Source organism: Leucopleurus acutus (genome assembly GCF_964270905.1).
Source record: "Leucopleurus acutus genome assembly, chromosome: 5".
Classification (NCBI taxonomy): domain Eukaryota; kingdom Metazoa; phylum Chordata; class Mammalia; order Artiodactyla; family Delphinidae; genus Leucopleurus; species Leucopleurus acutus.
In genome coordinates this window covers 74,488,065-74,513,919 of record NC_139147.1, presented here as the reverse complement: position 1 = coordinate 74,513,919, position 25,855 = coordinate 74,488,065, and the positions used below count along the sequence as shown (strand labels likewise).

Genomic DNA, 25,855 nt, shown 5'->3' with positions numbered 1-25,855 from the left:
CTTTTGATCTCCGAGGGCGCTCTGACTCATTTGCGCTATATTTCCACCTGGAAGTCTTTGTCTTCTTCAAAGTTCATATCTGCACATAGCAGCCCTATATCATTTCAATGCTGACTGCGTATGCCCAGGAATGCTAGTAGGCATTTTGTTAACAAAAATTCAAAATAACCAAGTCAAAGACATATTCCTTAAAGCAATTTACCAGTTCATCCACCCATCAAACTTGTGCCACTATGAGCTGTGTAAGGCCTACGAAAAGGAAAATGAAATGAACAAGACAAAACCCCTGCTCTCCTGCTGTAGCAGTCTCCCCAGGGCAGAAGGTGTCAATATGCAGTTAGGCATACAAAGAAGGGCTGCGAGTACCCAGAACGGAAGGCAACCGTCTCTGTGCATAGCGAGGGGAGTGGGGGCGTCAGGAACGTCCACAGGCTTCACCGAGGAGGGAGCTGCACCCTACCAGGTGGGTAGGACGTTTGTCGGAAAGAGGAAGGTGGAAGCCACTCCAGGTATAAACAACAGCGTGTGCAAAGGGATGGAGTCCTGACAGTCCACATTCAGAAAACAGTGAGGTCCCAAAGTCTAAAAGGCCCTGAAAATCAATCCCTGTTATTCTAATACTCAAGTGGACTTTATTTAAAGCAGAAACATTTCCACCAAATCAGTTATGCATCCCAGGAGAGACCATCTTATTGCTAAAATAAGTGTACCTTCTCTATTGCTTCCCAAATGATTTGATGGTTATTTTTCTGAAGTCTATTTCTGATTTCTGTCGGACAACAGGTGCCTTCAGGAAGTCTATTTGGTTGAACTTATTTACAAAACAGAAATAGACTCCCAGACATAGAAAACAAAGTTACGGTTACCAAAGGGGAAAGGACGGGAGGGATAAATTCGGAATTCAGGATTAACAGATACACTTCTGTATATAAAATAGATAACCAGTAAGGACCTACTGTATAGCACAGGAAACTGTATTCAATGTCTTGTAATAACCTATAATGGAAAAGAATATATATATACACTGCTGTACACCTGAATCATTGTACATCAACTATACTTTAATTTTTAAAAATAATTTTAAAATTAAACCAAAAGAAAGTCCATTTGGACCCAGGAAATAAAACTCAAAGGCAGCCCAGCATTAGCACTACTTAGTGAGCTGGTCCAAGGCACAAACTCTTCGTATTCCCTGAACTTTTCCAACAAATGGAGTGATTTCAGCTCTTCAAAGCCAGCAAGGAGACAACTTAGGGCTTCTAAACTCAAGATGGACAGGCACAGAACTCATTATACCCTGTTTCACCTGTTCCTCCAGTTACCCTCTGAGGACCATGGAAGGAGAATGCAGCCAGAGGCCGCTTTGATAAGAGCACAGGTAGAGGAGGAGATTTTGTTAATGGCTTCCTGGGAGGCTGTTTGGCCAAACGCAGTGACTGGAGATCAGAAAATACTACTTTTTCTTTCCGGTGCAGAGAGGAGGTGAGACAAAGACTTCAACCCAGAAGAAAGAATCTCAATCTCTCTCTCTCTCTTCATGTCAAATTAGACATAACTTCCACTTCTTGTGGTGGGAATTGTAGTGCTACTGAAATTAGAGAGGCAAAGCTAGGGTCCTATTACACTGTGCACTGTCAGTGATACGTGGTCCCTGGGGAACTAGCTGTTTAAGCAGCCTCTGCATGTCCAGAATTTATGATCTGAGCGGTGTTTTGTTTTGTTTTATCCCCTCAAAACGCAACACAGCCTGATGGGATGAGGACTGTTGTTTATTTGATGGTTTTCCTTTTGGTCTCGGGGCCTGGGTGGGGCTGCAGTGGAGGGATGGGACAGGACTGACCCTGAGGCCTTTGAGTCCTGGTTCCAGTTGTCCTGTGGGCCACCCCCTCCTATGGTTGCCTGCTCAAGCCAATACCTTCTCTCTGATACTTTATATGTATCAAAAAGAAAGAGAACTAGGCTGTGTCCATGGGGCTTGAATAAATTACTTCTCCTTCCTAAGCTTCAGTTTTCTCATCTGTTGAAAGGAGTTGGGGCAGGGTGGAAGTAGGGGACTAGGAAAATCCTGATACACTCAAAATTTTCCCATTTAATTGATATGGAAATGGGATTCTTTCCACCATTTTGGTTTAGGGATATTTTGTGGAGGCAGGGGAATTGTGGTTCCTTGAGTTCCTTAGTGGGGGACCACAGTGATGACCGGGCAGTGAGTGTTAACCTGGCAGCAGTCCAAGAGTGCTGTGTAGAGACCATGCCTGCTTTCCAGAACCAGGGGCTTCACGGGTGTTAAACCTGTATCTTGGGGGCATGCCATTTAGGAAAGAGCACAAGACAGAATAGAAATCCTAGCAAGATGAGCATCTAGCCACTAGACTAACTCACTGAGATTGTGACCAGGGCACATCCCCATCTTAGGGCCTCAGTTTATTTGTGGGTGAAATGAATGTGGTGGACAGACTCTAAGGAGACCCCCATGGTTCACACCTTCTGGTATCCACACTCTTGTGTAATCCCCTCCCTTCAAGTGTGGACGGGGCTGTGGCTTGTTCCTGACCAACAGAATACGGCAAAGATGATGCGATGTCACTCCCATGATGACACCATACGAGACTGTAACGCTCGCCATAGATAAAGTAGACAGTCAACAAGGACCTACTGTAGAGCACAGGGAACTCTACTCAATACTCTGTAATGACCTATATGGGAAAAGAATCTGAAAAACAATAGATATATTTATAATTAAATCACTTTGCTGTACCCCTGAAACGAACTCAACATTGTAAATCAACTATACTCCAATATAAAATAAAAATTAAAAAAAAAAAAAGAATTAAGCCAGAAGAAGAATTAATCTAGCAGGGGAGCCCCATATCTATAATTTCTTTAAAAAATGGCCACTTGTGGGGCTTCCCTGGTGGCGCAGTGGTTGAGAATCTGCCTGCCGATGCAGGGGACACGGGTTCGAGCCCTGGTCTGGGAAGATCCCACATGCCGCGGAGCAACTAAGCCCGTGAGCCACAACTACTGAGCCTGCGCATCTGGAGCTTGTGCTCTGCAACAAGAGAGGCCACGACAGCGAGAGGCCCGCGCACCTCGATGAAGAGTGGCCTCCACTCGCCGCAACTGGAGAAAGCCCTCGCACAGAAACGAAGACCCAACACAGCCAAAAATAAATAAATACAAAAAAAAAAAAAAATGGCCACTTGCATTTTAATAGCAGCTAAAGACATTGGATTTCTTTTTAGGTTACAGATTTGCTCAACGAGAGTGTGGAAAGAGCCTTAGTAAGTGTGTTAGTTAACACATTTTGTTCCTTTCTGAGAGTTTGCTTTTCTGGAATCCTGACATCCTCTACAAATATTCTAAAATCAACGTTATGGACGGCCTCATTTGGGACATGAACGAAACGAGATGGAAGTTTGGCTAGTGTCTGAGGTACTGGCTGTCGGAACGTTCCAGAGTGGTGCTGAGGAAATCTGGCCCACACACATCTTCAAGTCTGAGGAGAAGCAAACCTGTGCTTCTACCAGCAGGGCTTTCTAGGCTGGTGGGCGAACCAGACACTGTAGCGTTTGGGAGGTGCTGCTACTGTAGCTGTAGGAGCAAGATGTGACAGGAGCCAGAGGAGGGGAAAACATCCTGAGGTCAGCACAGGGCTGGGGGTTCAGTGAGCAGCACTTGGGAAATATTTTTGAATGAGTGAATGAATGAACAAAGCATTACTTCCTGCCCTTAGAGGCCTATAGCAGCTACATTTCCCCAGGGTTTCCCCTAGCACTTCAGCTTTGTCACCAAGGATAGAATAAGGTCCACCACTTCCCTTCAAGAAACTTACAGACAGGAGATGACTCCCAAATGACCCAAGAGAATCCGATAAATAAAGACAAGGGAGGCCCAGCCCATTGAGTCGGGAGGAATCTGGGGAAATTTCAGGGAATTTCTGGTGACCCCTCCCAAACCATAGCAAAAGGCTGAATTAGGCGAAGGGTTGTGGACATTTCTTGGTGAACTGATGGAAACTTTAGAAGTCCCCTGCTGCTTGTGGCCCCAGCAGAAGGCCCTTGGAGTTCCAGGATTAAGACAGTTGGTGTCCTGGGACTCAGCCCCTCTGCAGCCGGCCCAGCAGCGGGGCGGGCGGACAGCCCAGAGCCCCGGGCCGGCCTTTGTGCGCCGGCGGCCGCTTTTGTGCGCCCCAAGCCCGTGCGCCCCGCCGGGCGGCCGCCTCTGCACGGATCAACCCCGCCGCGCGCCGTACCTGGCCCTTTGTCACCAGCTGCCAAAGAATTCAGAAAATCAAATTTATTTCCCGATTACCGCCGGGGCGCCCCTTTGTGCGGCGAGGTCTCTTTAACCGTTGCGATTCCAGCCAAGTCTGTGGAGACCTTTAAGAAAAGCCGCCGCCTCCCGGCCCGCGCCCAGCGCCCCGCTGACTCCCGGCCCCCGTGGGAACTCGCCGCTGCGCAGTCTTCTCTCAGTAAAGATGCTAACGAGCCCCAAGGTATGGGCTTCTCAAGGGTCCTGCCTGCTAACAGGGATAAATCAATAGGCATCTTGAGTTCGGATGGTGTGTTTCCTTTTCCCCCCGCTTAGGAATGCATGGATGGACGTTAACTCCATGTCTCACCAGCCCAGCACCGTCCTCAGCCCGCGGGCAAGTCCAGTTTCACCCTCTGAGCGTTGCCTCTTACCAGCTCCTGGCCAGTGCCCGTCTGCCCGAAGCCACAGGACGATCTTAAAATGCTTCTCTTCGGCCGGATTCTCAGGTGTCTTGGGCACCTGAAGATGAAAAATGGTACCATTATTTTCCTTGATTAGGTTGAGATTTCCAGAAATGAATACAAAATACTTCCTTGCCTTGCCAAGTTTTGGCGGCAGTGGGGTGGGGGAGTGTGGTTTTTGGTTGTTTTTTGGTGATTGTGTGGGAAAATACATGTTTTTCTTTGAAAGAAAACCAGTTTTTTAAAAGTAACGCAGGGCTTCCCTGGTGGCGCAGTGGTTAAGAATCCGCCTGCCAATGCAGGGGACACAGGTTCAAGCCCTGGTCCGGGAAGATCCCACATGCCGCAGAGCAACTAAGGCCGTGCGCCACAACTACTGTCTCTAGAGCCCACGAGCCACAACTATTGAGCCAGCGAGCTACCTACAACTACGGAAGCCCACGCACCTGGGGCCCGTGCTCCGCAACAAGAGAAGCCACCGCAATGAGAAGCCCGCGCACCACAGCGAAGAGGAGACCCCGCTCGCTGCAACTAGAGAAAGCCCGTGCACAGCAACGGAAGACCCGATGCAGCCAAAAATAAATAAATTAAAAAAAATAATATTCTGCCAGAAATTTAAAAAAAAAAAGAGAAAAGGTAATGTAGAGTAGGCCCATCGCTACAACATATATCACCTCCACTTTTTTTGTCCACTCATAAATTAACGTGTAGGAGAGATGGATGACAAATCCACCAACCCATCAGCATCCTTCCAACAATACCCTCGAATGAAAACAGTTTCAAACACCATCATAATTCATACATTCATTATAAAATAATATACAGCGCTCTAATTTGAATTATATAGTCATGAAGCAAATAAATCCATAGGAGAATTAAATCCAATAGGAGAATTTGGTCCATTGATTGTAAATTATGCATGTTCTAAATCTTTTGCAAACACTAAAAAAAGGTAATGATCTATAGCACTTAGCAGGAGTCTTTTTTTTTTTTCTGCTACCTCTTTTTTTTTTTATCGTGAGAATTTGGAGATGCCACTCAGTTACTCTGTGACTAAAGGAAAGAAGTATAAATCAATGCCACATTTGCTAGCAAACAGCATTCCTCTCTTTATCCACATCTGTGTGTCTAACACACACACACACACACACACACACACACACACACACACACACACACCACAAGCGCTTGGCCCCCTCAGCTTCGCCATAATTTCGCAAAAGAGTGACTCTAATGTTTTCTGCTTCGTAGGGAGCCGGTGGGCACAGCAGCGAATTGGATACCTACACCAGAGAAGGCCTGAGAGGCGTAATCAAATAAGGGAGCCACTTGAACTGAGCTCCCAGCAGGAGCAGGAGGGAGGCCTGGAGAGGTTACAGGTACTTTTTATCTAGCCTCGCAGGAGAGCACCAACTTCCTGCTGTTAGAAATTTGTCTGCAAATTTTTTCCTCATTCAGACAGAGAGCTGGGGTCCAGGACACACTGGGTTGATATGATAACTTGATTAAGGCTGGGACAGATGACATGGGAGCACCAAGTCAGCTCAAAGGAATCTGTGTTCCCCTCTTTAACCTCTCCTTGGGAGCCTACAAATTATATCTATTAATGTATCAGCCCCCTGGCATCGCGCAAATATGCCGTCTGCTTAAATGTACGTCAATCATTCACAGGAGCCTTTGTGGAATACCCAACATGCTTTCATTTGTCTTTTCCCTTAAAAAACAAAAAAAGTTTAACCTGTTGGGTTGTGCAGACAAAGGCTTGTAGCCTGTCTCCTCCTGCTGCAATCACTTGGGAAGTAGAAGTCGAGTTGTCAGCCCAAGCGTTCAGAGAATCACTTAAATGGGCCCCGGGCAGCTGGATCGGATCCAGGGGAGGGACACTCCGAGGAGGAAGGATTTGGAAACCATGTTCAGTGAAGCACGAATGGAAAAAACTGAGGATTAGCCTGCAGAAGAGAAAACACAGAGAGAACTTGAGATCTGAAGAAGTGCTGAATGGAAGAAGGATGAGCGTCTTGCATGGGCCCCAGGAGAGCCCAGGGAGAGACAGGTGTTCCCAGAGAGCCAGCAAAGTGCCCGGATGAGAAATGGGCCACGTGCTGGAGCCACCCCAGGCGGACGTGAGGAAATCTGCAGTGTGGTCACAGCTGCGGAAATCACAGCTTCCCCTCCCAGTATCTGAGCCGGGAGACGGCCAACCATTGAAAGGCTAAGAAAACTTCAGCTCCAAGTACTGGGGGGAGAGGAGGTGAATTGAGGGTTAATTTCGCAAACAATACAATGGACAGATGTTTTAAGTGTACAGTTCAATGAGTTTTGACAAATGGAACCTAAGTAACTACCAGCCCAGTCAAGATAGAAAACATAACCATCACACCAGAGAGAGGTTCCCTTTGTACCCTTTCCAGTCAAACTGCCCCACACCACCCCTGCCCTGGCAATGACTGTTCTGATTTCTCTCACTCTAGATCCATTTTGTCTGTTTTGGAACTGCATTTAAATGGAATCATTCAGTATGGACTCTTCTGTGTCTGGCTTCTTTCACTTTATGTGCTTTTAAGATTCGTCCATATAGTTTGCTCCTTTTTATTGCCTCGTAGTTTGTCCAGTAAGGACACAGCATATTTTGTTTGCCCATTCTCCTGCTGATGGACATTGGGGTGCTTCCAGTTTGAGGCTATTCTTTTTTTTTTTTTGCGGTATGCAGGCCTCTCACTGCTGTGGCCTCTCCCGTTGTGGAGCACAGGCTCTGGACGCGCAGGCCCAGTGTCCATGGCTCACGGGCCCAGCCGCTCCGCGGCATGTGGGATCCTCCCGGACTGGGGCACGAACCCGCGTCCCCTGCATCGGCGGGCGGACTCTCAACCACTGCGCCACCAGGGAAGCCTGAGGCTATTCTTAATGCGCCTGCTACTAACGGCCTCTCACAATTTTTCATTGCTGGCTCAAAGGGTATATTCCAAATGCCATTTCAGATAGGACTGCAAAGCAAGGAAAGCCTGAAGCCATAAGGTATGGTCTTAATCAAGACAGGGAAGAGTTTCTGGGACTTGCCAGTTTCCGGTTTGCACATCTTCCCCGGAAAGCACAAGTTGCACCCCTGTTGCTCCCACTGGTGGGCAGCAGACATCCACCAGGACTGATCTGGGCAAGCTGGGGTCCTTCATGAGTGAGAATATCTATCTCAACAAAGTTGGTGTTGGCGATCATTTAAGTCATCTCAAAATGTTGGAATTCTCATCTACTGAGCTCCTATCATGTGCCAGGCCCTGTGGCTGTGCTAGGGGCTATGGGAAGGGAGAGACGAATTTGATGAGCCTCTCTTTATAGTGCTTGCAGTCTAAAAGGAGGATTAAATGAGGTGTAAACTATGAAACCATAATTCGGTGTTCAACAGACATTCACAGGTCAGCTGCTGTGCTGGTGTGAACCTGGAACAGGTATTGAGAGCCCGGATCTGCTGTGTCACCTTGGCACATGGAACCCGTCCATGCTGAGTGTCCCCATGTCTATGCATCTCCTCTTTCAGGTGGTCCTGAAAGTGACATTGGCAATGAAGCTTTGAAATTCACATCAAAGCCATCAAAACACAGAATGTTGGTGCTGGATGGCCCTTTAGAGTTCATGGTCCACTCCATTCCAAGGACAAATGGAGAAACTGAGGTCCATGCTAAGAGAAGCTCCTTCCCCAAGGTCCATGCTAAGAGAAGTTCCTTCCCCAAGGTCATGGGCAGAAATGTTTTCCCTCCCAGTACAGCCATTATTCTACAGTATCAGTCTACCATTTATGACAAAGTCCTCACTCTATGACAGAGAGCTATTTATAATGCTGGTATTGGAGGGATATGATTAGGACATTTGCTGTGGTCTCAGCGGGTTGATCAATCAGACTTGGCCTGTGAGCAGTTGTTACATTTAGAGAAACATGTTTGAATCCAGAAGTTATCCAAACTGTGTGATAAAAAAAATAGACCATGTTATGATAGAACCCTATGTGATTAGGGCTCATTTGTCCTCTGTACCAAGTTGTTTATCTAATTGTCGGGCTTTTGGTTTATTTCCTTGTCATTTGTCTATACACAGGTTTGACAGCTGTGTAATCACACAATGCTGTATAAACTACTTTATATTTTGCTTTTTTTCCTTTTTTTCTATAGGGTAAAACTTTTCTAACTTCTGCCAAACCACTCTTGCCTTTATAAACATCGATGTGTATCGCACGTCTACAAAGGGGGACAAAAGGTTGTGAATATACAGCAGTTCCACACTCTCTTCCAGTTATTAACAGATTTGTGTCAAAGAAAAAAAGAAATGAATTTGGATTTATGCAAACTTGGCAGGAATGCGTTCAAAATTAATTTGCAAATCGGAGGGGACAAAGACAGCAGTGTTCATGATTCTTGCTTTGTGGTTTTTAAATAATACCAAAAATTATAAAGTGCTTTATCCACGCACTACAGTTTACAGTTTTCAAAATATCTTTATATCCATTCTTTTACTGGAACCCCTGACCAATGGGCAAAGCGTGTATTATTGCCATTTTGCAGATTAAGAAAACAGCCTCAGTATCTCATAATAACCTATTAATGGAAAAGGATCTGAAAAAGAATATGTGTGTGTGTGTGTATAACTGAATCACTTTGCTATACACTTGAAACTAACACAACATGGCAAATCAACTACACCTCAATAAAAATAAATAAATAAATAAATAAATAAATAAATAAAATAGAAAAGAAGACATCCTGGGATAAGCCACTTATCCACGTTCATGTAGGAAATACATCCATGTGGCCTCCACAACACCACCCTCCACCCACAGAGCATCACAGCACATGCCCAGCCCCACACAGCACCCGAATAAAACACGAGGCTCTGCAGCATTCACAGAGCAGTTCTTCTTGAGTGAATCGTGAGATCTGTGATCGTGGAACATTTTTTTTAAAACACCTAGTATTCACTTTCTATGTGTCTTCTGTCAGAAACAGAACTGCCTAGGTAATCTGGAGGACCCAGTGCAAAATGAAAGTAGAGAGCCCCTTGTTCGAAAGGAAGAAGGCGCCATTAAAAGTCCTAAAATATAAAGTTTTTTCCTTTCTTCTGTAGTCTCGTTCTCAACTTGTCAGGGTGTTTTTTTTGTTTCGTTTTTTAACATCTTTATTGGAGTATAATTGCATTACCGTGTTGTGTTAGTTTCTGCTGTATAACAAAGTGAATCAGCTACATGTATACATACATCCCCATATCCCCTCCCTCTTGCGCCTCCCTCCCACCCTCCCTATCCCACCCCACTAGGTGGTCACAGAGCACCGAGCTGATCCCCCTGTGCTATGTGGCTGCTTCCCACTAGCTATCTATTTTACATTTGGTAGTGTATATATGTCCATGCCACTCTCTCACTTCGTCCCAGCTTACCCTTCCCACTCCCCGTGTCCTCAAGTTCGTTCTCTACATCTGCATCTTTATTCCTGTCCTGCCCCTAGGTTCTTCAGAACCTTTTTTTTCTTTTTAGATTCCATATATATGTCTTAGCATACGGTATTTGTTTTTCTCTTTCTGACTTACTTCACTCTGTATGACAGACTCTGGGTCCATCCACCTCACTACAAATAACTCAGTTTTGTTTCTTTTCATGGCTGAGTAATATTCCATTGTATATATGTGCCACATCTTCTTTATCCATTCATCTGTCGATGGACACTTAGGTTGCTTCCATGTCCTGGCTATTGTAAATAGTGCTGCAGTAAACATTGTGGTACACGTCTCTTTTTGAATTATGGTTTTTTCAGGGTATATGCCCAGTAGTGGGATTGCTGGGTCATATGGTAGTTCTATTTTTAGGTTTTTAAGGAACCTCCATACTGTTCTCCATAGCGGTTGTATCAATTTACATTCCCACCAACATTGCAAGAGGGTTCCCTTTTCTCCACACCCTCTCCAGCATTTATTGTTTCTAGATTTTTTGATGATGGCCATTCTGACGGGTGTGAGGTGATTCCTCATTGTAGTTTTGATTTGCATTTCTCTAATGATTAGTGATGTTGAGCATCCTTTCATGTGTTTGTTGGCAATCTGTATATCTTCTTTGGAGAAATGTCTATTTAGGTCTTCTGCCCATTTTTGGATTGGGTTGTTTTTTTGATATTGAGCTGCATGAGCTGCTTGTATATTTTGGAGATTAATCCTTTGTCAGTTGCTTCGTTTTCAAATATTCTCCCATTCTGAGGGTTGTCTTTTCATCTTGTTTATGGTTTCCTTTGCTGTGCAAAATCTTTTAAGTTTCATTAGGTCCCATTTGTTTATTTTTGTTTTCATTTCCATTTCTCTAGGAGGCGGGTCAAATAGGCTCATGGCGGTTTTGGTTTGCTATTTACTGTCATTCTAAGTAAAGCGAAACGAAGTTTTTAAATGATTAGCATGAGCTTTACTGTTCATCTTTAGATTGTACAATGCCAGTTTTGAATGCAAATAGAAGAGCATTTAACTCCTACGCAGAATCACCCAAATTACAGGATTTTGATTTCGTATCCTATATGTACATGTTTTTTTGTTCTTACCAGAACAGCAGAAGAGTCACTCAAAACTAACTCAACTGTTTTTATTTCACTTCATAACACCTGTTCCCCGAGTGCACTCTGCCTTTGGTTTACTGAGGAGGCTGTTGAAAAGGACAAGCAACTCCGCACCCTCCTCTCTCTCCATTTCCTTCTGTCGTCATTTTCAGTGTAAATGATTGGTCAATATGGGGAAGTCCCATGAGTAAAAAAGGATACGATGGGGTTCTTTGGTCAGTCATGTTTCTTAGAAAACCACTGCTTTCTTTCTGCATTCTTCCATTCTGGTTTGAACAGAAAGCATGGCCTCTTGGAGCCACCAGTGACTCAGTTGTAGACATAGCGCACCTACCTTGCTTTGAGTGTCACTAAGCTCCCTTGACTGTGGGCCCACAGGGACTCTGTTCTCCTGGGCCACGAACGGCAAGCAAGGAATTGCAATGGACAGGCACATCGCATGCTTCTCCCTTGTTCCATCATTTCATTGGATTTCATTTTACAAAACGAAAGTTCAGAGATGAAATCATTAAGCATGTCAACACAATGACAGCAGGGCATGAAACCAAGCACAGGGCCCTTCTGAGTACGGAGTCCTGCACAGGTCAAATGCCCGTGAAGCTGGTCAGAAGTCAAAGGCATCTTCGATTATTACTAGTCTAGAGGCTTTGAGGGTATAGGTATGTCTCTCAGGCCTGAACCGTAGCCCAACTTCTGGACGAGTTCCAGGGTGGAACCCCTTCCTCACAACACACCCCACTGGTGAGGCTCAGAGAAGCACCATCCCATAGGGAAGATGAGACACCCAGTACTGCTCCACTGAACAGCCATGTGCCTGTAGATGGGTGACTTGGGGGTGAGGAAGGAAGGGGGGGTACAAATCAGCTGGGCACAGCTAAGGTACAGTGAAAGGAGAAGTCTTGTCCAAGAAATGCTATCATGCCCAGAAATTAAGGGGGAAATCCAAAATGTCACCATAATCTTGTGGTGCCCTTCTTTCTCCAAAAAATAATGTGTTTAAGCAACTCATCAGTGAAGATATCTCTCTGGCACACACATCTACATGATCTCCAATCCCAGGAACATCTGTGATAGAGTGGAGAAAGCCAGAGAGATCCAAGTTCTGGGTCACAGCTCTGATTCTTTCTTGCCATGTGATTCTGGGCAGGCCACCTAACTTCTCTGCAGCTCAGTTCTCTTAGTTGTCAACTGAGAGCAACGATTCCTCATCCAGCGGAAGGGCCTGTGAGAATTAATCTAGACAATGGCCATAAAGTGGAGTGTAAGCTGGAAATCACTGTGTACGTGGGAAGGCGCATTGGTATCCAGTGTATAATGGTATATATCACATACAGACCCCATCAGGAAATTTCACTCTGGGGCAGAGTGATTTACAAAGCCTTCTCAGAAGTGGAGTCAATTAAGGTCAGCTTTCTATGTTGCTAAACAACAGGGGATTCTGGGTTCAGTAACGTTGAAAGGCAGGCCCAACACACCCCTTGAAACCCGGCTTTTGAGAGGGTTCAAAGGAACGCGAAACAAAAGCCTCTCTTTGTGATGTTTTCCCTCTCCCGTCATTGTCCCCTTTTACCCTCCAAGGGCCTTCGTGTAAAGAAAAGGGGCTGCTAATGTGGCGAGTGGGAGTTTAAAATCGTCCTGGGCCAACAATGTTAGCACATTCTGCCCGGCCTCATTACAGAATCATCTGAAATGCTTGAGAAGTGTTTCCCACTCATTAGCATAAATAGCAGAAAAACTCTTTCACAAACAAAGCAGGTTCCATCTGCCCCCAGTATGTCCTCACCTTGACTTCAAATGGCCAGTCCCTCCCCCAGCACAATACCAGGGGCGCCGGCCTCGGAGGCCCCAAGCACCCCACTTCAGAACGGCATTCAGTGAAATATCAACACGGTAACCTGCATGTTTATTCATTGGCCGGCCCCCTCCTTTTAATGGAGTCCCTTCCCCATTGTGGCCACTTGATGCTTTCACAGACCTAAAGGGAGAGGCTTCCTTTCCAAGCTGTTGGGATCCTTAGCAACCCACACCTTGTGAGTGGATCAACCAGGCTAATTAGGTTTGTTCTGCCTTTTTGGCCCAAGCGTACTTTGTCAGGTATTCTGCTGTGGGATTAAAGAGTCATTAATCACTCCGACCTAACGCTGACAAGGTGGCTTTTACAATGAAGTCCACTTCCTTGGTGCTGGCTACGGCCAAGGCCAGATCTGTTTTGCATTACGCTGCAGAAGAATGTACCCGCTTCTCCCCAGTCAACCTCCGTACACCTACCACAGCCCCAGTCTTGTAGGAGCGGGTGCCAGGGCCAGAGATAGCATCTATCTGTAGGCAAACTATGCTCGCAGCAGCTGGGTGCAGTCAGTTCTGGGAAGGACATTTCACAGAACCAGATTCTAGCATGACAGAGTTGGGGTGGGGGAGGACCTGAGTCACCATCCATGTAACCCCACATTTTACTGAAGAAAGCACTGAGGCTCAGAGAGGGGGAGGGACTTGCGAAGGGCACACAGCGAGTCACATGGAAAGCCAAGATTAGAATGGGCATCTCACCATGCTTCAGAATCCAAATCTACGCTTTTAAACCATTTTCAACACAGTTGATACTGCTGTGTTTGGCAATTCAGAGAGCCCTGAGCCCTTGAGAAAGAAGGGCAGTCATTTTCATTCACCAAGTGCTACAACAGGCTAGGCACCGAGCTAGGTATTTTGCATGCAAATGGTTTAATTGAATTGAATTTAATTTAAATGTCATTTTGATGGGATGACAGGTGAAAGCGCTCAGCAACTATTAGCTGTCACTCAACACCACAGTTTTCCTAGATAAGTATTATCATCCCTATTTTTTATGGATGGAAAACCAGAGACACGGAAAGGTTAGGTAATTCATTCACAGCCTATATTCTTACCCCTGTACCAGACTGCCTTTGGGAAAGATGAGAAGAGTTTCCTAAATCCAGGGGTTCTTGCGAACTTTCATTATTACTTATGTAAATTAAAAGTTTAGGTCAGTCATTTAACATCAGGTTGTCAGCATTTATTGTTTCCCTTTCATCTCTTAGACGTGTGATAACTTCTTCTCTGCTGATGTTTCCCTGTCTTCCTTTCTTCCTTTATCCTTTCATCAACTTAACAAACATTTATTGAGCACCTATGATGCCAAGTGCTGGGAATGCTGAGATTAAAAACGCATGGCGGGGCTTCCCTGGTGGCGCAGTGGTTGAGAGTCCGCCTGCCGATGCAGGGGACACGGGTTCGTGCCCCGGTCCGAGAAGATCCCACATGCCGCGGAGCGGCTGGGCCCGTGAGCCATGGCCGCTGAGCCTGCGCGTCTGGAGCCTGTGCTCCGCAACGGAGGGGCCACAGCAGTGAGAGGCCCGCGTACCGCAAAAGAAAAGAAAAAAAAACAAAAAATCGCATGGCGGCAGGCCCCCTTTCTCATGAAGTTACTGGGAAATGAGCTCCTCACAAATTCAAGAGTAAACCAAGAAAGAGGAAGACATGGATGCAGGAAGCAGGAGCTCCAACCGGGAAAGAAAGGAACCCCAGGGTGCTGCAGGAGGAACACCAGGCGTGGAGGCCCCACCCCCAGAGCTGCAGGGCAGAATTCTGGGAGGGGCTTCACACGGAGATGAGTTCGATAGAAGACCTGATCCTTCAAATAACTGTGGAGGGGATTTAGATCTTTGGCAGAGTTTGAACTTTAATTATTGCTTAATACAAAGGAAACAAAGCAGATGAAAAAAGAAGATAGTTACTAACTCCAGGAAAGGAAAAATAATCACAGTTTACCAAAGGGCTCCATTATAAATATAAATTTTCATAATGTTGTTAAAGCAAGACAACAGGCCCAAAATGGAGTCACGTATGCTAAGTTCCATGTCACCAAACCAAGACTTAATTACAGTTTCGGTTCTCCCAGAAATGGAATCTTAAACCAGTCCATCAGGAATCAGCTGAGTAGTACTAGACAGGTCATTTACCTGATAGCCCCTGCCATCCCTAAAAGGAACTTACCTAGTATAACTTCCTGTTTCTGCTCCTTTCTGCCTGTAAAAGTGTTTCATTTTATACAACCTCTCAGAGCTCCTTTCTATCTGCTAGACTGGGTGCTAGCTGATTCGTGAGTCATTGAATAGATCCAGCAAGCTCTTTAACAATTACTGGGTTGAATGTTGTTTTTAACAATGTAAACACAGAATTCTGAATAAACTACATTAGTATTTAACAATCTTGGGAGGATGTGGAATGTAAGAGGAGTGTGCATGTAAGGGGGGGTAGTGTCCTGGCTAGGGCAGAGAATGAAAGAGCAAAACTCATCTTTCCTAGTGGGCATTCCAGAGTCAGTGCTTAAAACTGGAAAATCAGAAGAGAAACACAGGCATATTAAAGGCAACCCTCACAGGATGATCTGACTCCCCACATTATGTGCATGTAAAACTTTGATAAATACAAACACTAAAAAGTCATTGACTGATGTAATTTGAAAAATAGACTTCGCATTGTTGTCTAGGGGTTAACAACATCCTTGGGAGACTTTCAGGTGAAGAAATATTTGTTGTGTACCTGGGATGCTCTGGCCCTGCTGGGCTGCTGAGAGATGAGGAAAAAGAGCAGGAAGTTTACAGCCAATGAGAAAGGGGAGGCGTCCTGAGGGATGGGTTCCATGAACGGTGGAAGTTTGGAAGCAGAAGAAAGAGGTAGAACATTGCAGAGAGAATCCTCAGGCCCTGTCTGGTGAGAGGGACTGGACAGGACGGTTGGCCTGAGCCAGGCCCAGTTTAAATCCCAGCTTCTGTACTTACAGGTCACATGACTTTGAACAAGCTACTTAACGTCTCTGATCCTCATTTTCTACATCTAGAACAGAGAAAAAGAGTCCCCCTCCCTCCCCAAAAACTTGTTGTTGGTCTAAGAACTCCCCAGTAGGCGTTAGGTTTCCAGTTAAACAATAGGAACAGAAGTGTCATATTCATGTTCATTCTAGAAACATTCTTTTAAATACTGCCTATGTTCCAGCTAATACACTATATTGCTAGAGTTGCTTTTGTTTTCCCTAGCTATACAGTTTTTAAATTATTCTTATTAAACATCCTTTGACCATCTATTTATCAGTCACTTTGAATTCTCCTCGTTTAAAATATTAGCAACCCTTTTCAACTTAGTGTTAACTACAAACCAAGTAAGCATGCTTGCCTTTCTACTACTTCAGTTCAAGCACAAAGAAAGAAAGAACGAAAGAAAAGAGAAAGGAAGGAAGGAAGGAAGGAAGGGATGGAAGAGAGAGAAAGAAAGAAAGAGAAAAAAGAAAGAAAGGAAGGAAGGAAGGAAGGAAGGAAGGAAGGAAGGAAGGAAGGAAGGAAGGAAGGGAAGGGAGAAAGAAAGGAAGAAACAAAGATAACGTCTCCCACACAGTATTTTTAGGGTTGATTCAGACACATTTATAAAACCTCTACTAAATATTTAACACATATCACTAAATAAAAGCTAGTCCTCAAACATATTATCAGCAGAACCCTTAAAGTCAATGTTTTTTCTTGTTTCTTTAAAGTATAGAAAATACATGCAGAGATGATCTATTCCAATCTACAGAACGACTTAAAATCAGAAGGAAATCAGCCTTACTATGCATTTAATCCCTGAATGAAATTCCCTGGGTCTGGCTTTCAATTTGGAAAGATGCAACTCACTCATCCATTAAGACCATTTTCCTTACACACGCTTTTTTTACTCGTGTCAAATATGTTCTTAGTTTAGTCGGAAAAGTACACAGGCAGTCTGGCCTTGTGTCATTCTCCCCAGGTCCTCATCCGGTGGATCTGTCTCTCTCTGTCTCTCTCTCCTCAGGCCCGGGGGTCCTCCCCTTCTCCCCTCCTTTCCTTCTCTCTGAGGTTCATCCTTTGCCCAAGCTCACAAATGGAAGCCTTGCTCTCCTCCTGGCTCCACCCTTCTGTCATCAGCGTGTGCACACAGCCCGTGTCAGAGTCTGTCCCAAAGACTTGAGCCTGTTTTTCAAAAAGATTTAAGATTGCCACAACAAACAAAAATTTGACTTAGCATTAGGAAAAATTATAATCAGAGGCTGGCCTCCCAGACTTTCAGGGGGTGGAAATGGGCTCCCCAGAGGGTAGGTTGAAAAAAAAATCAATATAAATGATATTTACTTGCAGTATTTTGGAGGGGAAGAGAGAGGGTAGAGGGAAGAAAAAAAAAATCTGTCTGAACAAGAGAGGTATAATTCAGAAGCTGCCACAAGGAAAGTAGGAACCTCCAAGGACAGATTATCATTCTTTATGATTTGACAAGGTTGACGGGAGAAGTCGTGACTGGACTTGCACCTGCTCTGCGGGGAGCATGAAAACACTGCCGGCCTCGCCAAGCCCCTTTCATAGGCCAGGGTGGGTGGAAAAGGCTTAGCAGCACTGGAAAGACCACCTTCCATAAAACCTATATGATCACTAAGCTAGGGGATCATAATTAACAGTATATTTTGTAACTATAACTAACATCATATATTATTAAAATCATAGCTAATATTTATTGAGCATCTGCCATGTGTCAGACACTGTGCTAAGTATTTTGCATGCAAATATATTTGCATATATTAAATATATTGCATACATATCCATGAAGGGGTCTCTACTACAATTTTCCCTACTTTACAGATGAGGAATGAGGCTTAAAGCGGTGGCGATTTGCCCAGGTAAAGTCAAGACTCAGACAGATGCAGATTTTCCCTGGTTGCAGAGCCTCAGTCTTATGGCAGGACAATTTTTAAAGTATAAATTTATATGCATTTTCCCTGAGTTTCCACAAGCTCTCCAAGCAGAGAGACAGACCTGCTTCAGAGATTTCTGCAGGCAATAAGCAACAAAGACTGAAAATTGAGTCTCTTGCTGTCTTTTGCAGAAGTCAAAGCACAGAGAGATGCCAGGTGTCCTGGAGGGACCTTTGAAAGCAGCCTAGGAGAGAAGAGAGATGAGAACTTTCTCCAGCCTTGGAGAGAGGTCCCTGGAGTCCTGTGTGGTCTCAGCCATTCGGAGAGGTGGCCAAGGCTCCTCGGGATGGGTCCATGGTGCCCCAGAAAGGCCAAGCCTGGCAGGGCTGGGGGATCTCAGCCTCCCCTGGGACCCATTGGGGAGAGTGGAGGAGAGAGCCCAGTAATGACTGGGATTGAGTTCCTCCACCTGAAAGGATGGGGGCATAGAGAAAGATTTAAGATCATTTTAAACAAAATAAAGTAATATCTCTTGCACAAATAAATTTACATACCGAGATCCACACCCACCACAAAATCACACACTGAGTAGGGGAGGAATGGGCAGTCCCTCCACCTCCAACTTCTATTTGCTGCCTGTGGGGACTTGGCCAGGTGGGGTCAGGGGACTGCCATAAATAGTTGAAAACGCCAAGTGTCACCTTCATCTGTGGCATTAGAGGAAAACCAGTCTTCACACTGCAGAGAACTTCTCCCTAGCCACCCTCGGCCCAGAGATGGCCCACTGAGCACACCCTCCTGGCTCCAGGAGGACCCCGCGTGCCATGTACCAGGAACTGTGGGATCCATCACTGCAATGGAGAAAGCATCTGCCCAGATACACAGCCCACGATCAGGGACTCAGCCAGAAACTCTCCCCCAAGCCACCTTGTCCCCTCCCCTAAAGCTTGAATATTTTCAATATTAAGAAAATATCTCTTTGGGGGGAGTAGGTCCATCCGACCTTACAATCCCCACGAGGTGCTCATTTATCACCTCTCATTGCATCTTTTACTTCCCCTTCCCAACACAATGTGTATGACATGCTTATCTGTGTAACTATTTGTCTAATCTCTGTCTTCTATGTTAGAAGTTCCATGAGGAGAAGGACTGTGCCTCGTCCTTTGCTGTATTCCTAGCATGTAATACAGTTTTGGGAGCTCAGTAGGTGCTCGGCTATTACTTCCTGAATGAACACGCAGCAATCACAGGTGGCCAAAACCTTAGTGGTCATCTAGCCCAAGGCTCTGAGAGGCTAAGGCCCGAGGGGTTGAAGCACTTGCCTGAGATTTCAAACTTGGTTGAAAAAAGTCCAAGGACTCCGGGCAGACCTTTGAGTGACTTTCTTCTTTTTTGACTCTAGGATCTTCAGTCTCTAAATTTATCATGGTTGAACCAAGACCAAATCCTGCACCACCTGTCCAGTCACCCATCCTCGACCTTCCATTATGCTCTAAGCTCACCCATTGCAATATTACCCTAGGCTTCACCTACCTATATTTTGGATGCCCTCTGTCCCTACAGTGTCTCGGTCTTCCCAAGACCTGAGAAAAAAAGTTGACCTTTCTTCTTGCAAAGAGTTTTGGTTTTTAATATGAGATTAAAGGCTTAAGACTTGTCCTTATTCAACAGATATTCACTGCATACCTATAAATATGGACCCTGTTCTAGAGTAGGGGCTGCAGCAATAAGCAACATAAGCCTTCATGACGCATACATTCTGCTGTGAGGACAGATAATAAAGGTAAACTAATGAGTAAAAGAATTTCCAGTAGTGAAAAGTGTTATGAAGAAAATAAACATGGTAAGGACTTAGAGAATGGAGGGGTGGGCTATTTTTGATCAAGAGTTAGAGAAGACTTCTGTGAGAAGGACATATTTAAGTTAAACCTGAATAATAAGAAAAAGTCAGCCTGCAGAGTTCTTGGGGAAGGTATTTCGGACTTGACTACTGCGATGGTCCTGAGGACCCAGTCAGATGCCGAGCAGAGTGAACAAAGCTTGCAAGAAGTCCGTGAGGCGGGCAAAGGGCAGATCCCATAGAGTCTCACAGGCCACGGAGGAAGACTGAATTTTATTCTTTGGCATCAGGAAGCCATTAGAGGTTTTTAAGTTGGGGAGTGTTATGATCTTTTCACATTTCAGATGACCAAAAAGACTCAGCTGCCAAGTAGAACAGCAAAAGGGAGACAAACTTAAAGGCTACTGCCGTGGTCCAACTAAGAGAGGAGGGTTCAAGGACTAGGCCGATAGCAGTGGAAACTGTGAGAAGTGACTGGACTTGGGATGTAATTTGGAGACAGAGCTGACATGAGTTACTGCTGGATTGGATGTGGGCTGGGAAGGAAAGAGATGAAAGAAACATGACTCGTAAATTTTGGCTTGAGAAGAGGTGAATGGTGGTACAGTTCCCAATTTGGAGAAGATTGGGTAAGAAGCAAATTCATAGGGATGGAGGTAACCAAGAATTGATTTTAAATGCTTTAAGTTCAAGAGGTTTATTAGACAGCCTATGGAGATGCCAATTAAGCAACCAGGTGTACAATCCAAGGAATATACAATAATCAGGGAATTTCTGAAATCTAACAGGAAGCCTTGGGCCAGGGCTGGGGGTAGGGGATGTGAAAGGAGAGAATCCTAGTTCTTCTTAAGTCTCACCACCCAGCCATTTAGAGGTGACACTCCCCAGTGGTTTCCATACACGAACCTCTTTAACTTAGTCTCTTCCAGGAAAAGGGCCCAGGTCTAATGTCTCAGCTGCAGGGATTGGGGGTTAATTTCACAGCAGATGTCTAATAAATGGCTTAGCATTTCTGAACTATGAAGGTTTACCGTTAACGTCAATGAACTGGGGAACAATTACAATTCAAAACTTTTCTTTAATTAGTGAAAATGTACGTTCTTTCTTAATCCCACTGTCTACAAGGACAGCTTGCAACTGTGGGGCCAGTTCTGGAAGCGCCTGTTGCGAGGCTCCTCGTTAGGTGCTGCAATAAATGTTCTCATTCTTAAAACTGCTTAGAATTGGGTCTTCCCTTCCCTTCCTTCCATATACTTAGGTTTCCCATGCAGCTCACCCCTTCACGCATAAGAACTCCTTTGTTCTAACCACTCCACTTATCCATTCATCCTGCCATGTACTGGGCACTCAGTAAAACATGGTGAAGAAATAGACCGTCCTGGTGGTGCCTGTCTTCGTGGGTCTAAGAGTCTGGTGTGGAGACAGACTTGACTCAGGTAAATGACTAAACGTATCATTACAAATTGTGACCAGTGCACCTCTGCTGGGAAAGGAAGGTGAGCTAGGAGAAGACAGCCTTCGGATCTGATCATCTGAGAAGGCGTCTCTGAGGAGGCGACATTTAAACTAAGACCCAAAGGATGAGAAGGATCCAGATGTGGAAAAGAGGGCAGTGGAGCCTTTCAACAGGGGGGAACAAGCAAAGTGCTGCGTGCTTCCGTCTCCATCTAAACAGAAGGTCCTGCACATCACATATCCTCTTCCTTCTGACTTAGTGTCGCCGCTCTGAACCGGAATGATCTTAGGACCCAGGAGATGGAAGGGATGTTTGAGCCCCTTCCCTAAGCATGGCGCGGTTGCCATATCCTGAGTGCCACCAGCAGCGGCAAGCCAGACCCCATCACCTGTGTGTCATTTGCAAAGCTTTTCAGCAATCCTGTTCTAGCCCCGGAGCAAATAAAACCAGAACAATAAAGTTCCTTCCCCTTGGAGTTTGTCCAGGAAGGCTTTTTTCGGAGACATTTAGATTCCCCTTCTGAGGGGAATGAGATGAATTCTGGGAAATAGCTCTCAAGGTTTCCTTCGTACTGTTTCTCCTACCGTCCCTGGTAGCTGATCCTGGTCAGGGGAGCCGGCCTTCAGAAACCAGTGTCAACTCCGGGGACCCAGAGTCAGGCAAGCCATGATAGACTTATTTAAAAATCAATCCGAGAAAGGTTTCAACTTGTTTTGGTAAGACGTCACCATGGCATGATGGCGATGTAGACAGACAGACCTGGGTTTGAATTTAGATTCAGCACTATGGCTTTGGGTACGTCAATCTCTCCAAGCCTCAGTTTCCTCATCTATAAAGTAAAGATCATAATTTCTACCTTATAAGAATTAGCCTCGATTATCCGTGAAAGGCACCCAGCCTGACTTGTAGTCGATACTCAGGAAATGTTGTGTCCCTTCTTTTCAAGGCCTGGCTCTTCAGTTGGCTAATTACATCTTTTGAGGCATTCAAATGGGGTTACAGCCAGTGCCCCTCTGAGAACATTTCAATTACAGGTGCCTAAGTGGTGCCTTCTCAGCTGGAAATTTGTAATTAAATCAGCAATGGCCGCAGGCTGCTCAGGTGTGTCAGAACAGCTCCCATCCCGCTCACCTTTCCTCCTAGCTACCCCATCAAGTCAATTCCAAAGTCAAGGGGAGCTATAGGAATAAAAATCCTTTAACACTTATCAGATATTGAGCAGTTTGCAATGTGATCTTACCCTCAGGGCAACATTGGTGCTGGCGTTATTATTGTCCCATTACAATGGGAAGGAGGAAATTGAGGTCTAGAAAAGGGAAGCGATGTATTTAAAGTCTCAGAAGCTGCAATGCCAAAAATCCACTGCTCAATCAAAACTACAATGAGATATCATCTCACACCAGTCAGAATGGCCATCATCAAAAAATCTAGAAACAATAAATGCTGGACAGGGTGTGGAGAAAAGGGAACACTCTTGCACTGCTGGTGGGAATGTGAATTGGTTCAGCCACTATGGAGAACAGTATGGAGGTTCCTTAAAAAACTACAAATAGAACTACCATATGACCCAGCAATCCCACTACTGGGCATATGCCCTGAGAAAACCAAAATTCAAAAAGAGTCATGTACCAAGTTGTTCATTGCAGCTCTATTTACAATAGCCCGGAGATGGAAACAACCTAAGTACCCATCATCGGATGAATGGATAAAGAAGATGTGGCACATATATACAATGGAATATTACTCAGCCATAAAAAGAAACGAAATTGAGCTATTTGTAATGAGGTGGATAGACCTAGAGTCTGTCATACAGAGTGAAGTAAGTCAGAAAGAAAAAGACAAATACCGTATGCTAACACATATATATGGAATTTAAGAAAAAAAAATGTCATGAAGAAACTAGGGGTAAGACAGGAATAAAGACGCAGACCTACTGGAGAATGGACTTGAGGTTACGGGGAGGGGGAAGGGTGAGCTGTGACAGGGCGAGAGAGAGTCGTGGACATATACACACTAACAAACGTAGTAAGGTAGATAGCTAGTGGGAAGCAGCCGCATGGCACAGGGACATTGGCTCGGTGCTTTGTGACAGCCTGGAGGGGTGGGATGGAGAGGGTGGGAGGGAGGGAGACGCAAGAGGGAAGAGATATGGGAACATATGTATATGTATAACTGATTCACTTTGTTATAAAGCAGAAACTAACACACCATTGTAAAGCAATTATACCCCAATAAAGATGTTAAAAAAAAAAAGTTACACACACACACAAAAAAAAATCCACTGCTCCTGCCACACCGCCACATCCTGACAAGGGCAATTTTGTCCTTTGGGTGGAAAAGTTCACTACCAGCAACTGTCCTGACTCTTGATCAGCAGCAAAGAATCTGCCCCCTAGATTGCCCTTCCTGCCCCATGCCCTCCCTTGCTCCGGTTCTGCCAGCTTTCTTAGACCAAGGTCAATTGCTTACTCTCTGGTCTGAAAGAGTCCGGCTTTATTCTAGGCTCCGACTTGCATGTCTCATCTCTGGCAATGTTTAACGACAGGTGATAACAGGCCACTTTGGAACCCTCTCACCAGAACTTGTGACCTTTCCTCTAAGGCAGGTATGGGAAGAATCAGTCTGACTTTGATCTGAACCTGGTTCTGGTGATGGCTTTAGGGTAATGGGCACTGGGTCATGTAACCCACCCACTTACCCAAGGCTGACACAGGTAAATTAAGGGACACTCTGTTCTGCCTTCAGAAAAGGACATAAACTGAAGAAATGGGAAATAAATCTCTATCCTCAGAAAGTCAGGATGGAACTCAAGCAAAGCTCTAATATTTGCCGTAATTTCTCTAAAAGAGAAGACAAGGGTCAGAGTTGGCAGAACTCTTCTGATACAATGATCTCATTTCACACAGTGGGAGACTGGGGAATGGAGCGGAAAGTGGCCCATTGGAGGCCATACAGCTGTCAGAGGCAGGGCTAGGCCCCAGGCCCCAGGACTCCCAGTTCTTTTTTCTTACTGAGTCATGCAGTTCACTCAAGAGCCCTAAGCATATTCGATCTGGGTGACCCAGCTGACCTCTACCCCACCGCTTCCCTACCTCTACCTGCCACTCCCAGAAGGTTTACACTGCAGTGGATGCATGTCATGGACTTGGAGGATGTGGACCTACGTCTATGAGATACTGATCCAGGGAGAGCTGTTTCCAACAAGGGCTATCCAAGCAGCCCTCAGCTGGGAGTGACCACCACACAAAACCTGCCCAGTGAAGCAGGAGGAAAAGATTTACATACACCTGGGTGAAACTGAGGATTCATGGGATAAGCTTTTGAGTCTTCCCAGCTTGTGGGATCTGCTGAGACAGGATGATGGAAGTACAGACAGCAGCTGGTTCTTGTTTCCAGTAACTCTGCTCATCCTTCACCGCCTCCTCCACCACCATCACCTCCCACACCACCTCTTTACTTCCTTTTCCACTTCCTTTATATACACCATCACCACCACCTCGACCACCACCACCACCATCACCATCATAACCATAACCACCACCACCACCACCACCATTACCACCTCCACCACCATCACCACCTCCACCACCATCACCACCTCCACCACCACCATCACCTCCACCACCACCATCACCATCATAACCATAACAACCACCACCATCACCACCTCCACCACCACCACCATTACCACCTCCACCACCTCCACCACCACCATCACCACCACCGCCACCACCACCTCCACCACCACCACCATCACCTCCACCACCTCCACCACCACCACCACCTCCACCACCACCACCATCACCTCCACCACCACCACCATCACCACCACCACCACCATTACCACCTCCACCACCATCACCAACTCCACCACCACCATCACCACCACCGCCACCCCCCCACCCACCCCCACCCCCCCACCATCATAACCATCACCACCACCACCATCCACCACCATCATAACCATCACCACCTCCACCACCACCACCACCATTACCACCTCCATCACCACCACCACCACCACCACCACCATAACCATCACCACCACCATCATAACCATCACCACCTCCACCACCACCACCTCCATCACCACCTCCACCACCACCACCTCCACCACCACCATCACCATACCCTGCACCCCCTCCTCCATGTCCTTCACCACCACTGCCTCTACTCCCACCATGACCATATCCTTCACCTCCTCCTCCACTCCCTCCATTACCTCTCTCACCTTCACCACCAAACCACCTCCTCTACTTTCTCCTTCACTACCTCTATAGCCACTTCATCCTCCATTTCTTTGACACCATCATCACTGTGACCACCCAGCTCCTGCACCCCCTCCGCCTACTCTACCTGCATCTCTTCACACCAACACCAGTACCATCCCTACCACCTTCCGCTCCCCTTCCTTCTCACCACCACCTCCTTTATTGCCTGTACCCCTACACCACCACAAGCAGCTACACCACAACCTTATCTATAGCATTAAAATAGGTCTCCTACCAAATATGCTTCTGAGATCTTAATGCTTTCAAAGTCGAACAGGCGATC

At 45.7% G+C, this 25,855-nt stretch overlaps 1 pseudogene across 1 annotated transcript in view; it reads right to left on the bottom strand.

Moving 5' to 3' along the window:
• LOC309961759 (D-aminoacyl-tRNA deacylase 2-like) overlaps positions 1 to 25,520 on the bottom strand; it is a 454,943-nt pseudogene extending 429,423 nt beyond the window's left edge. Inside the window, exon 1 of the transcript in view lies at positions 25,433 to 25,520. The product of the transcript in view is annotated as a D-aminoacyl-tRNA deacylase 2-like (transcript). The remainder of the gene's footprint in view (positions 1 to 25,432) is intronic.
• Between the last annotated feature and the right edge of the window lie 335 nt (positions 25,521 to 25,855).